The sequence below is a fragment of the Theropithecus gelada genome, chromosome X (assembly GCF_003255815.1).
Source record: "Theropithecus gelada isolate Dixy chromosome X, Tgel_1.0, whole genome shotgun sequence".
In the NCBI taxonomy this organism is placed as follows: domain Eukaryota; kingdom Metazoa; phylum Chordata; class Mammalia; order Primates; family Cercopithecidae; genus Theropithecus; species Theropithecus gelada.
In genome coordinates this window covers 1,725,074-1,735,810 of record NC_037689.1, presented here as the reverse complement: position 1 = coordinate 1,735,810, position 10,737 = coordinate 1,725,074, and the positions used below count along the sequence as shown (strand labels likewise).

Below are 10,737 nucleotides of genomic sequence, written 5' to 3'. Positions count from 1 at the left end.
AAGGTCAAAAGCAGAACCACTGATAAGGGTCCAACAAAGATCACAGGGCAAAGGGCAAAAGCAGAACCACTGATAAGGGTCTATGTTCTGTGGTACACATATTGTCTTGATAAACATCTAAAACAACAGAAAACAAGGTTCAAGAGCAGAGAACTGGTCTGACCACAAATTTACCAGGGCAGAGTTTTTCCCCATCCTTGTAAGCCTGAGGGCTCTGCAGGAAACCAGGGTGTATCTTAGCCCTTATCTCAATTGCACAAGACAGACATTCCCAGGGCGGCCGTTTATAGATCTCCCCCCAGGAATGCATTCCTTTCCCAGGGTATTAATATTAATATTCCTTGCTAGGAAAATAATTTAGTGATATCTTTCCTACTTGCACATTCATTTATAGGCTCTCTGCAAGAAGAAAAATACGGCTCTTTTTGCCTGACCCCGCAGGCAGTCAGACCTTATGGTTGTCTTTCCCTGTTCCATAAAAATCGCTGTTATTCTGTTCTTTTTCAAGGTGCGCTGATTTCATATTGTTCAAACACACATGTTTTACAGTCAATTTGTACAGTTAACACAATTATCACTGTGGTCCTGACGTGATGCACATTCTCAGCTTACGAAGATAACAGGATTAAGATATTAAAGTAAAGACAGGCATAAGAAATTATAAAAGTATTATTTGAGAATGGATAAATGTCCATATTAAGATGAAATCTTTACAATTTATGTTCCTCTGCCACGGCTCCAGCCGGTCCCTCCATTTGGGGTCCCTGACTTCCCGCAACACTTAGTCAAGTAGAGGAAGGGAAGAATTCAGCATAACAAACGAGGATTTAAATGACCTGAAATGGATGCAGGTTCACCCGGAGGAGCTGTGCCACATGTAGAGATCAGGAACCACAAACAGAAAAGATAGAAAAGAGTCCTTCCCCTTTCTGGGCAGAGCAACTTCTCCATTCACTCCTCAGCCTTCAGGCAACACAGGAACGTGGCCCTGATCAGAAACCTGCAGTTACATCTGTGTTTAGGTGCTGCCCTGCCCACCAAGGGTCCTGAGTTGGAAAGGAAAAGCGAGACAGAGATTCCCCTGTATGGAGGAGAAAGTAAAAGGAGAAAAATGAATCCCAAACTTTGGGCTTACTGCCTGGCTGGCTCACCAAAATATGTTACCTGTGGAGGGTGTCCAGGTTCTTGGTGCTTTGAACAAAGAATTGGACAAAATGCACAAACAAAACTAGGAAAAAATGAAGAAACAGAAGCAGAAATTTATTGAAAACCAAAGAACATTTTACAGGATGGGAGTGGCCTGAGCAAGCAGCTCAAGGACCCAATTACAGAATTTTCTGGGGTTTAAATATCCCCTAGAGGTTTCCCATTTGTTACTTGATATACACCCTACATAAATGAAGAGGCTGCAGTGAAGTTTCAAAGTTATTTACTTGGTGTACACCCTACACAAACTAAGAGGATAAAGTGAGGTTATAAAGTTATATACTTGATGTAGCCCCAAGGCAAATGAAGCGGATGTTTCCTGCCATAGCTGCAGTAGAGCTACAAAGTTATTTACTTGGTCTTAGAAAGTTGGGGTTTTTCCATCTGATTTAGTTCTGGGAAGCCCTTAGTTTCCCTGTCTCCAGCCCCTATTCTCCTGCCTCAATAGGAGAGCTGCTTCAGGTCTTGGCAACCTTCACTCAGGATCCCTCTGTGGTTACCAGACGTCAATCAAAGACAATGACAGAGGCAAACCTCCATTATTTTAAGAAGTTTATTTGCCAAAGTTAAGTATGTATGCCTGGAACACTGGTGTATGCCTGTCTTCCAAGATGATTATGAGGGCTTCAAATTTAAAGGAGAAAGGGTGCAATATTTGAGAAACACACAATTTTCATGTGAAAAGGTAGGATGGGAAAATAGTCATTTATATATTTGTCTGGCTCAGTGACTCTGCCTTTTGACATAAGATAACATAGACAATAGAACAGAGAAAACGATCAGATATGTGTTTGTCTTAGGTGGGTAGAGGGATGACTTTTAGTTCTGTCCTATGTCCTCCATACCTGTGAAGATAAGTTATCAATTTACATTGCCATGGTGAACTTTAACAGAAATGCTTTACAGTAAAGATCTTGGGGCTCACAAAAAAATTTCCTTGTGGGCAAAATGTGAAGGAAGTATGTAGCTTTTCATCTTTGTATCCATCTCATCTAGGAACAAAAGTGGGAGGCATGTTTGCATGACCCAGTTCCCTGCTTGACGTTTTCCTTTGGCTTAGTGAGTTTGGGGCTTCAAAATTTATTTTCCTTTCACACTCCAAAGAAGTGCAAAGCAGCCTTCACAAGACTCAGAACCACTGGTAAGATAGCTCAAAAAAGGGAAGTTTCACCAGCTCTAAGTGGATTACAACTCACATTTCCATCTGGTCATATTTTCTAGCCCCTATGCTTCTCAGTGAGCACTCAAGTATGAAGGTCCAAACTCTCCATATGCCCCATAGATGAAAAAAGACAGGAAATCAAAAAGGATTAATGGAAGGGAAAATAATCAATAACAAATGAGTACCCCAAAAGGTCAAAAATTATACAAATGGGATTGGTTTTCTGACCAGAAATGGAATCTGGGTGTTGGCAATGAAAGTATGGAATTCTTGCCAAAAGATGGAGTTTGTTTTTTTTTTTTTTTTTGGTGAGTGCTCTCACCTTTATTTCTCTCAATATACCCATGATACATATATTTCATATATACCAAGGTTAAGGACATGCGCACATTCTAGGTAAAACAGAGGCAGAACCATAGTTAAAACATCTAGCCAGGCAATCAACTCATTATCCCTAAGAAGTGGGGGTGGGGGAGGGGAGGAGCCACAGGTGGTTCATCAACACCTGGAAAATCCATGACTTCATTGAGAATGAATGACTCTAGGGGGATTCAGATAATGAAGTAATGAGAAGGAAGCTTCCCCCTCCCCATCCCCCCAGGGATCACGTCTATCAGTATCAACAGGCAGTTGTGGGTTGTTTTCCTCTATTTCTTCCAGCAGCTTATCAAGTTCATCATTAAAGTCATCTATTTTCAACCTGAGTGTCTTCAGGGTGCAATTTGGATGTGTTAAGGTTTCAAACAGCAAAGATTCCACTAGACTCCAAGGGATTCTGGCTCAGGTCCAGAGTGACGAGGCTCTGGTTGCAGCTGAGCACAGAGCAGAGGTCCTCACAACTGAATGGAGGGATAGAACACCACCACAATCACAGACATCTCAAGTTACACAGTGGTTTCTTCAAAGCCTCACATAGGAGCTTCACTCCAGTAACTCCTATGTGATTCAGTCCCAGATCCAAGCACGTTAGGCTTGATTTTTCTTGGAGAACCACTGCGAGATAACAGCAGCTATTGCAGTTATATTGCAGTCCCACAGCACCAGGGTCTGTAGTTTACACTTGGGGTTACTCAAGCCCTTACACAGAAATGTCACCCCTGTATCCCCACGCGGGGGTTCTTGGCCAAGAACAGGTGTGTCAGCTCCTGGCTGACAACCAAAACAGCAGCAAAGTTCTTGCAATTGGCTTCTGTAAAGTGACAGTTTTCCAACAACAGCCTCTGCAGGAAGCATTTTGGGTGTCTTAAAGTTGTGTACAGCAACTTGGCACCCTCATCCAAGAGCTCATTGTGGGAGAGATTTACACATGTCAGGAACTGGTTGACTTCAAGGGCCAAGGAGAGTTCAGCCCATTGCTTAGTGGTGGCAGAACAAGACACCAACCGGAGATATTGCAGGTTACATTTTGAGTGTCTCAAGACCTCACACAATGCAGGAAGCACATCATTCTGGTCATTGCCTTGAAGGGCCAGATATGTTACAGTTTTGTGACCTCAAAGAGCTAGGAAGAGGTTCCGATAAGCATCAGCTGGGGAAATGTTTTTGAACACCACTCTCCAGAGACGACAGGTGTCAGATGCTATTTGTTCACACAGGATTCTTACTAGTGAGGCACTAAGAAAGCTTATTGATTTCTACAACGATCAGATCCTTATTTGAGCCAAATATGGAACAAAGGTCGGTCCAGAAAGGAAGCATGTGTTGATCATCCTGGGATCTCTCAACTTCAGCATCTGATTCAGACACAGTGACATTCTCCCAGAGCTTTGCCTTTATTACCTGCAGTGGCATTTTCTGCAAGTTTCGACAATGCTTGAGGCAGAATGAAAACAGCATAATGTCTACTGCATTTAAGTGCAGGGATATTTCTTTGAACGGCGCCGTCAACCCCTTCACCAGCTCCTCCTCCTGAGACTCATACAGACAGCACAACAGCTCCTTCAGGTTTGTCATTGTTGAGTGTTCATCCTTTTCACAATTTATGTCTCATCACAGTAATTCCTGTTTGATCTCCGGTGACATCAGGCAGCCAAAAGTGGTCTCCAAATCCTTGGCTCTCTTCTCGTTGGCGAAGCCGAATAAGAAGTGTCCTGCTTAGATCAGGTCGGGGTTCTTGAGTCTTTCTTCTCTGGAAAGCAGCTTCTGCACGTCCCCAGTGTGTCAGGCGTGGCCGTCCTTGTCCTCCTCCTCCTCCTTCTCCAGGGTGCAGAACAGCGCAGTGAAAAACTGCTGGAAGCTGAGGTGGATGGAGGAGTAGCAGCCTTTAGAGACTCTGTCCTGGCGGAGGATGCCTCTGTCCAGGGACTGGCCGATGTCGGACTCTTGCATCCCGAGCCTTGCCAAGTCCTCTCCACGGAGCACGGACATCTGCGCCCATTTGCCCTCAGCAGCCAGGAGGCTCAGCGCCCGCAGCGCGCCGCAGAGCTGTGTGCACTGCGGAACCGCGGCAAGGAAGTGCAGGAACAGCCCCGTGCGGGTGGGGAGAGTTGGGGGGGTGGTCTTCCCCTTCTACCTCTGCAGCTTCAGACTCGTGCACATGATCCAGCACACCGTGGGCACCGATACAGGCTGGAACAGGACCGCGTTTCTTCTCGTCAGCTCAAAGGCATGCATGGCTTGGTCCTCGTCTCTAAAGTGTCTCAGGAAATATGCCCTCCTGTCCTCCTCCAGGAACCCCTCCACCCTTACCAGGAGCCGGAGGTCTCTCAGGGCCCCCAGGCCACGTGGTGACCAGCAGGGCGGCCTTGGATAACATCTTCCTCTTCAGCAACTTCCCCAGGAAGACCGGCACCGGCTTCTGCTTCTCCCAGTCCCCGCAGATGTCCTGGATCAGCGCCCCAGGTGGGACTCCCAGCTCATCAAAGCCTTCGACCACGAACAGGATTTTCTGTGCTTGGGCTAGGATGTTTGGAATGTCATCCTGCAATTCAGGCCAGTCCCTGAAGACCAGCTCTGCAAAACTGCATGGGCCCAGGCAGACGAGCTACTTGCAGGTGAGGTAGAAAGCCTATCTGAATTTCTGGCTGAAGTTGTCCTTTGTCCAGTCCAGCATTAATTTCTTGGCCAGCGTGGTTTTCCCAAGGCCCGCAGGACCATGCAGCACACGTGTGTGGGGAGGGCGCAGGAAGCACCCTGGAGTTGCTGAACGGGATCAGCATCTTGTATCTCTGAGCCACTATATGGACCACTTTGCTGTCTCCAGGCCAGGTTTTCCACATTTGCCGGAACTTTGTTTTCAATATACTTCTGTACCTATCCTCTTTACCTGGCTTTTCTCCTTTCAATGCTTGTTTAGCTTCTCTCAGGCTGGTGTCATCTTCCTTTGTTTCTAAAAACTCTAGTGCTTCTGCTTCGAAACGTTCCGGCATTTCTTTCAGGTCTGCAGGTTTTGGCTCTTCTTTCCGTGTTTTCCCTAATGATGCAGGTTTGATTTCAAAGCGGCTTCTCTGAGTTCATCCTTTACTTTATCAGACAGATCTGCTTGGTGCATTTTTTCAAAGACCTGGATGGTCTCCATCTCCATCCAGTAGCTGTGGCAATGGCTAGTGAGGATTTCTTCCAGTTGCTTCCCATCAGCCTTGTCTACCTATGTCTGGGGGAATCTTTTGTAACACATTTCCCAGGAATACGGTCCTGATCAGAGACTTGAACTTGCTCAACTCATCCTGGCTGAGCTGTTCCAGAAGAGCCTGGTTGAAGTCCAGCTGCGCAGAAGACACCGTCTCGTCCCACTTGGGAACTCTGATGAGAATTAAGGGAGGAATGGAAAGGGATGGTGCCTCAGCATTCCTGTCTCAACCCAGTCCCCTCTATGCCATGAACAAGGATACTCTCACCATTTACCCTGCTTCTTCAAGAACAAATTCCCAGCCTGGGTAACATAGTGAGACCTCTGTCTCCACAAAAAATAAGTTAGCAGGGGGTGTTGGTGTGCGCCCACAGTCCCAGTCACCCAAGAGGCTGAGATGGGAGGATCGCTTGAGCCTGGGAGGTTGAAGCTTCAGTGAGCCTTGATTGTGCCACTGCACTCCCATCTGGGCAACAGGGCAAGACTTATCTCATTTTATCCTTATCTACTTATTTATTTTTGAGACAGTTTCACTCTGCTGTCCAGACTGGAGTGCAGTGGTGTGATCTCTGCTCACTGTAACCTCCGCCTCCCAGGTCCAAGCAATTCTCCCGCCTCAGCCTCCTGAGCAGCTGGGACCACGGGCACCCGCCACCACGCCTGGCTAATTTTTGTATTTTTAGTAGAGATAGGGTTTCACCACGCTGGCCAGGCTGGTCTCAAATTCCTGACTTGAAGTGATCTGCCTGCCTTGACATCCCAAAGTGCTAGGATTACAGGCATGTGCCACCATGCTCAGCCTTTATAATTAACAGATAACATAATTGCAACAAAAAATAAAGAATAGCTCAGCAAATACACATGGCAGTGACAATGGACAAAAAGTTAACACCTGACTCTACACAGATTGGGTTACAAATAATATAGGTTTTTATTGTTTGTTTGTTTGTTTTAATACAGAGTCTCACTCTGTCACCCAGGCTGGAGTGCAGTAGCACAATCTCAGCTCACTGCAACCTCTGCCTCCCGGGTTCAAGCGATTTTCCTGCCTCAGCCTCCCCAGTAGCTGGGATTACAGGTGCACGCCACAATGCCTGGCTAACTTTTATGTTTTTAATAGAGATGGGGTTTCACCATATTGGCCAGGCTGATCTCAAACTCCTGACCTCAAGTGATCTGCCCTTTTGTTGTTGCTGCTGTTGTTGTTTTTAATCCTGCAGGACATCCAAAGCAGGTCTTTTGAGCATTTGACATATTTTAACTTGTTTCAGATCTTATTTCAAATGGAATGCGGCTTAGTTAATTCCCTGGATGTTAGCATTTCAAATACATTAAAAGATTTACATCTCCAAAGGAGTGTGGGGCATTTAAAGGGTATTGTCTGATAAACAGTCAATAAATCATCAATTCCATTCATTACCTCTGGTTTAGAAAATAATTTGTTGGATCTGTATTTTTGTAATCTCAGTAGTGTTATTCTCATTCTATAGTTTTTTCATTTGTTTACTTTATTCAAAATTTAAATGCATTTTCTTCTCTCTAAAAGAAGAAAATGTGTGCATTGTGGAATTCCAAAGGGGAAAAAAAAAATCTGCCTAAGATATATATGGGAGCCAAAGGAGCAAGCAGAAAGGAATGAGTTCAGATAACAAGGATAGAAGGAGAAGGAGCAGTTGAAGGCAATAAGAAAAAAGTCTTGAAAATATTTTTAAATACTTTCAAATATCCTTTTACTTATGCCTTGAATGTAATTTTTTTCTCTCAAGATTTCTTTTACAAGTTTTTAAGTGCCATTAGAAGTAACTCTGCTATTCAAACTATCTTTTTCCAGTTGTGCAAGTAAATAAATTGTTAATCATTTCAAAAGATCATAATTCTGGTCATTGTTGCTTATGACTATTCTGGGTTAGGTGAGTCCACTCTTCTAGATATTTACAAGGAGTTGTCCCATAAGTGTCATACATAAATCTAGCTGGTGTTTCTAATGGTGGTTGTTTTGTAAAAGACTGCTTGAATTTTGAAGCCTGATTTTTTTTATAATCTAGGAGCTTTTCAAAAGTGGCCAAAGTCAGGAATATATGTGGGTAAAAAGTGTGCTGCTTATGAGTGTCACTCCTCTAGGTTTTACCCAAGTATCATAAATCACTTGCATATGTGTCTTGGACTGCCTCTAAGTGCCAAGTGACAGCAGAGTGCTCATATTATGGGGAGTTGTGGGTCAGTTCCTCATACCCATCTGGAGGAACAGAAGAGTCATCCCTTAAAAATGTTCTTCCAGTGGTAAGGTCCCTATGAGACTGTGTCACATCATGGGTAATGACTCAGACACGTCTGCAAAGTCTCCAGTCACTTGGAGCACTCAAATGGGTCAGAGTGAGCAAATCACCTCTTTTCTTTGGGAAAAGAGAACTCACCCTGTTTTCTTTGGGGCAAGAGAACTCACCATATTTCAATTAAGAACTAATAGGAATTAGTCACAAATAAAAAAACTAAGTCTAAATTTTTAAGCAATAGGAAACAGTTGCAATGTTAAAAGCATGCTGTGTGAAACAAAACCAACATTGCCTAAGTATCAATCCTTTGACCTCAGCCTCCTGCTGTGAGACAGAGGCAGAAAAAGGCAGTTCTCTGCAGATCTCCTTACCCAAATCTTTTGTTCAAAGACAAAGACAGAAGTTTTCACTCTTGAGGGTGGAAAAAAGGGAGTTGGAAAATATCCCAAATAAAGTCTAGACCTTCAATCACGGAGTGGGAGATCTAAATTCAGGAGCACTCACTTGAAACACTTAATGGGACTTCTGAAGATGGAGAGAATGCAATATGTTTATGTTGATACTGAGCATCACTCACTCGGGGGTCGGGAGAAGTTACTCTGAATCCTGCTCACAGGGCCAGAAATGTAAACCTAAAAGGAAGAGACTGAGGCCTAAAGTATTATTTAGAGTTTACTTAGTCCAAAGTAAGAAGAGCAGCCCAGAAGACTCAGATTCAAAGAAACTTAGGTATGAGTTACTTCTATATCTTCCTTGGGAAAATGTTTTTTAGATCCTATGTTCATTTTTTCACTGGGTTAACTTTATTGTTATTGAATTGTATGTGTTCCTTATATATTTTGGATATTCACTTCTTATCATACATATGCTTTAAAAATATATTATCCCAAATGTAGATTGTCTTTTTTATTTGTTGATTGTTTCTTTTTATGTGCAGAAGCCTTTTAGTTTAATGTAGTCCCACTTGTTAATTTTGCTTTTGTCTTCTTTGCTTTTGGGGTCGTACTAAAAAATATCTTGACCGATGTCCCAGGCTTCCCCCTGGATTTTGTCAGTTTTAGGTTTTATATTTAAGTCTTTGGTTCATTAGAGGTGATTTTACATATGGTATAAGATAATATTCTAATTCCATTATGTTGTTTGTGAAGATCCAGTTTTCCCAACAATTTGTGGAGTTTCTTTCCCCATTGTGTATTCTTGGTACCCTTGTCAGAATTAGTGACCTGTATATGTGTCAGTTTATTTCTGGTTTTTCTATTCTGTTTCATTTGTCTATTTCTCTGTTTTTGTGGTGGCACTTCACTTTCAGATTGCAGAAGCTTTGTTACTTATTATGAGACCAGGAAGTGTAATGCCTTCAAGAATTCTTCTTTTTCTCAAGAATTATTTGGCTACTCATGGTATTTTGAAGTTTTATACTAAATTTAGAATTGTGTCTTCTATTTCTGTGAAATAGTCTATTGGAATTTTTATAGGTATTGCATTTAATTTTTATAGGTATTACATTCAATTTGTATATAACTTTTTGTAGCATGGACATTTTAAGAATAATAATCTTTTTTGATTTATTTGCATCTCCTTCAATGTCTTTCATCAATGTTTATAGTTTTCAGTATAAAGGTCTTGTACCTCCTCGATGTAATTTGCTTCTAAGTATTTTTTTTTTTTATTTTTGAAAATGGGATTAAAAAATTTGTTTTGGATAGTTCACTCTTACTGAATACAAAAACAAATAATTTTTGTGTGCATTCCTCAGTTTCTATTACCCAGTAAATAATGTACAACATTCAACCAAAACATTACAAGGCATGCAAAAATGTAAGAACAATTAAAGTCTGAAGGAAAATGCAAACTTCAGAAATAGACTCTAAAAACTCTACAAATAAATATTATTTATATGGTAAAAGAAGATAAACAAAGGAGTCATAAAAATGTTCAATTAAACCAGTAAAGGAAAAAAAATGGGAGGGAAGAAAACAAGTGCAAAGAGTAGAAAATAGTAACAAACATGGTTAATATCAATCCAACTATAACAATAGTCTTTCTATATGTGAACGTTCAAAATACACAAATTAAAAGAATAAAATTGTCTTAGTGGATTAACAAAAACAAACTCAGCAATATGCAATCTATGAAAATTCCACATTAATATGAATATTTAGAGAGATTAAAAGTAAAGCAATAGAGAAATATGCATTATGCTAACACTATTTTTTTAAAAGCCAGAGTAGATATATTAATTTCAAACAAAGCAGATGTCACAATAAGGAAAAATATTAGGAATAAAAAGCAACACAACCTAATGATAACATGATCAATTATCTGATAAGACATAATAATTCAACTATTTGTATCCTTTACAGAGGATCAAAAGATATGAGACCTTTTATTTATTTCTCTTACCTAATTGCTCTGGCTAGGATTTTCAGTACTATGTCAAAAAGTGGTGAGAGTGGACATCCTTGTCTTGTTTGTGATCTTAGAGAAAAAGCTTTCAACTTTTCACTGTTGAGATAGATGTTCAATAT

At 41.7% G+C, this 10,737-nt stretch overlaps 1 pseudogene; it reads right to left on the bottom strand.

The window, feature by feature from the left end:
- Positions 1-2,890: 2,890 nt before the first annotated feature.
- On the bottom strand, positions 2,891-8,382 carry LOC112616257 (annotated as a pseudogene).
- Positions 8,383-10,737: the final 2,355 nt, after the last annotated feature.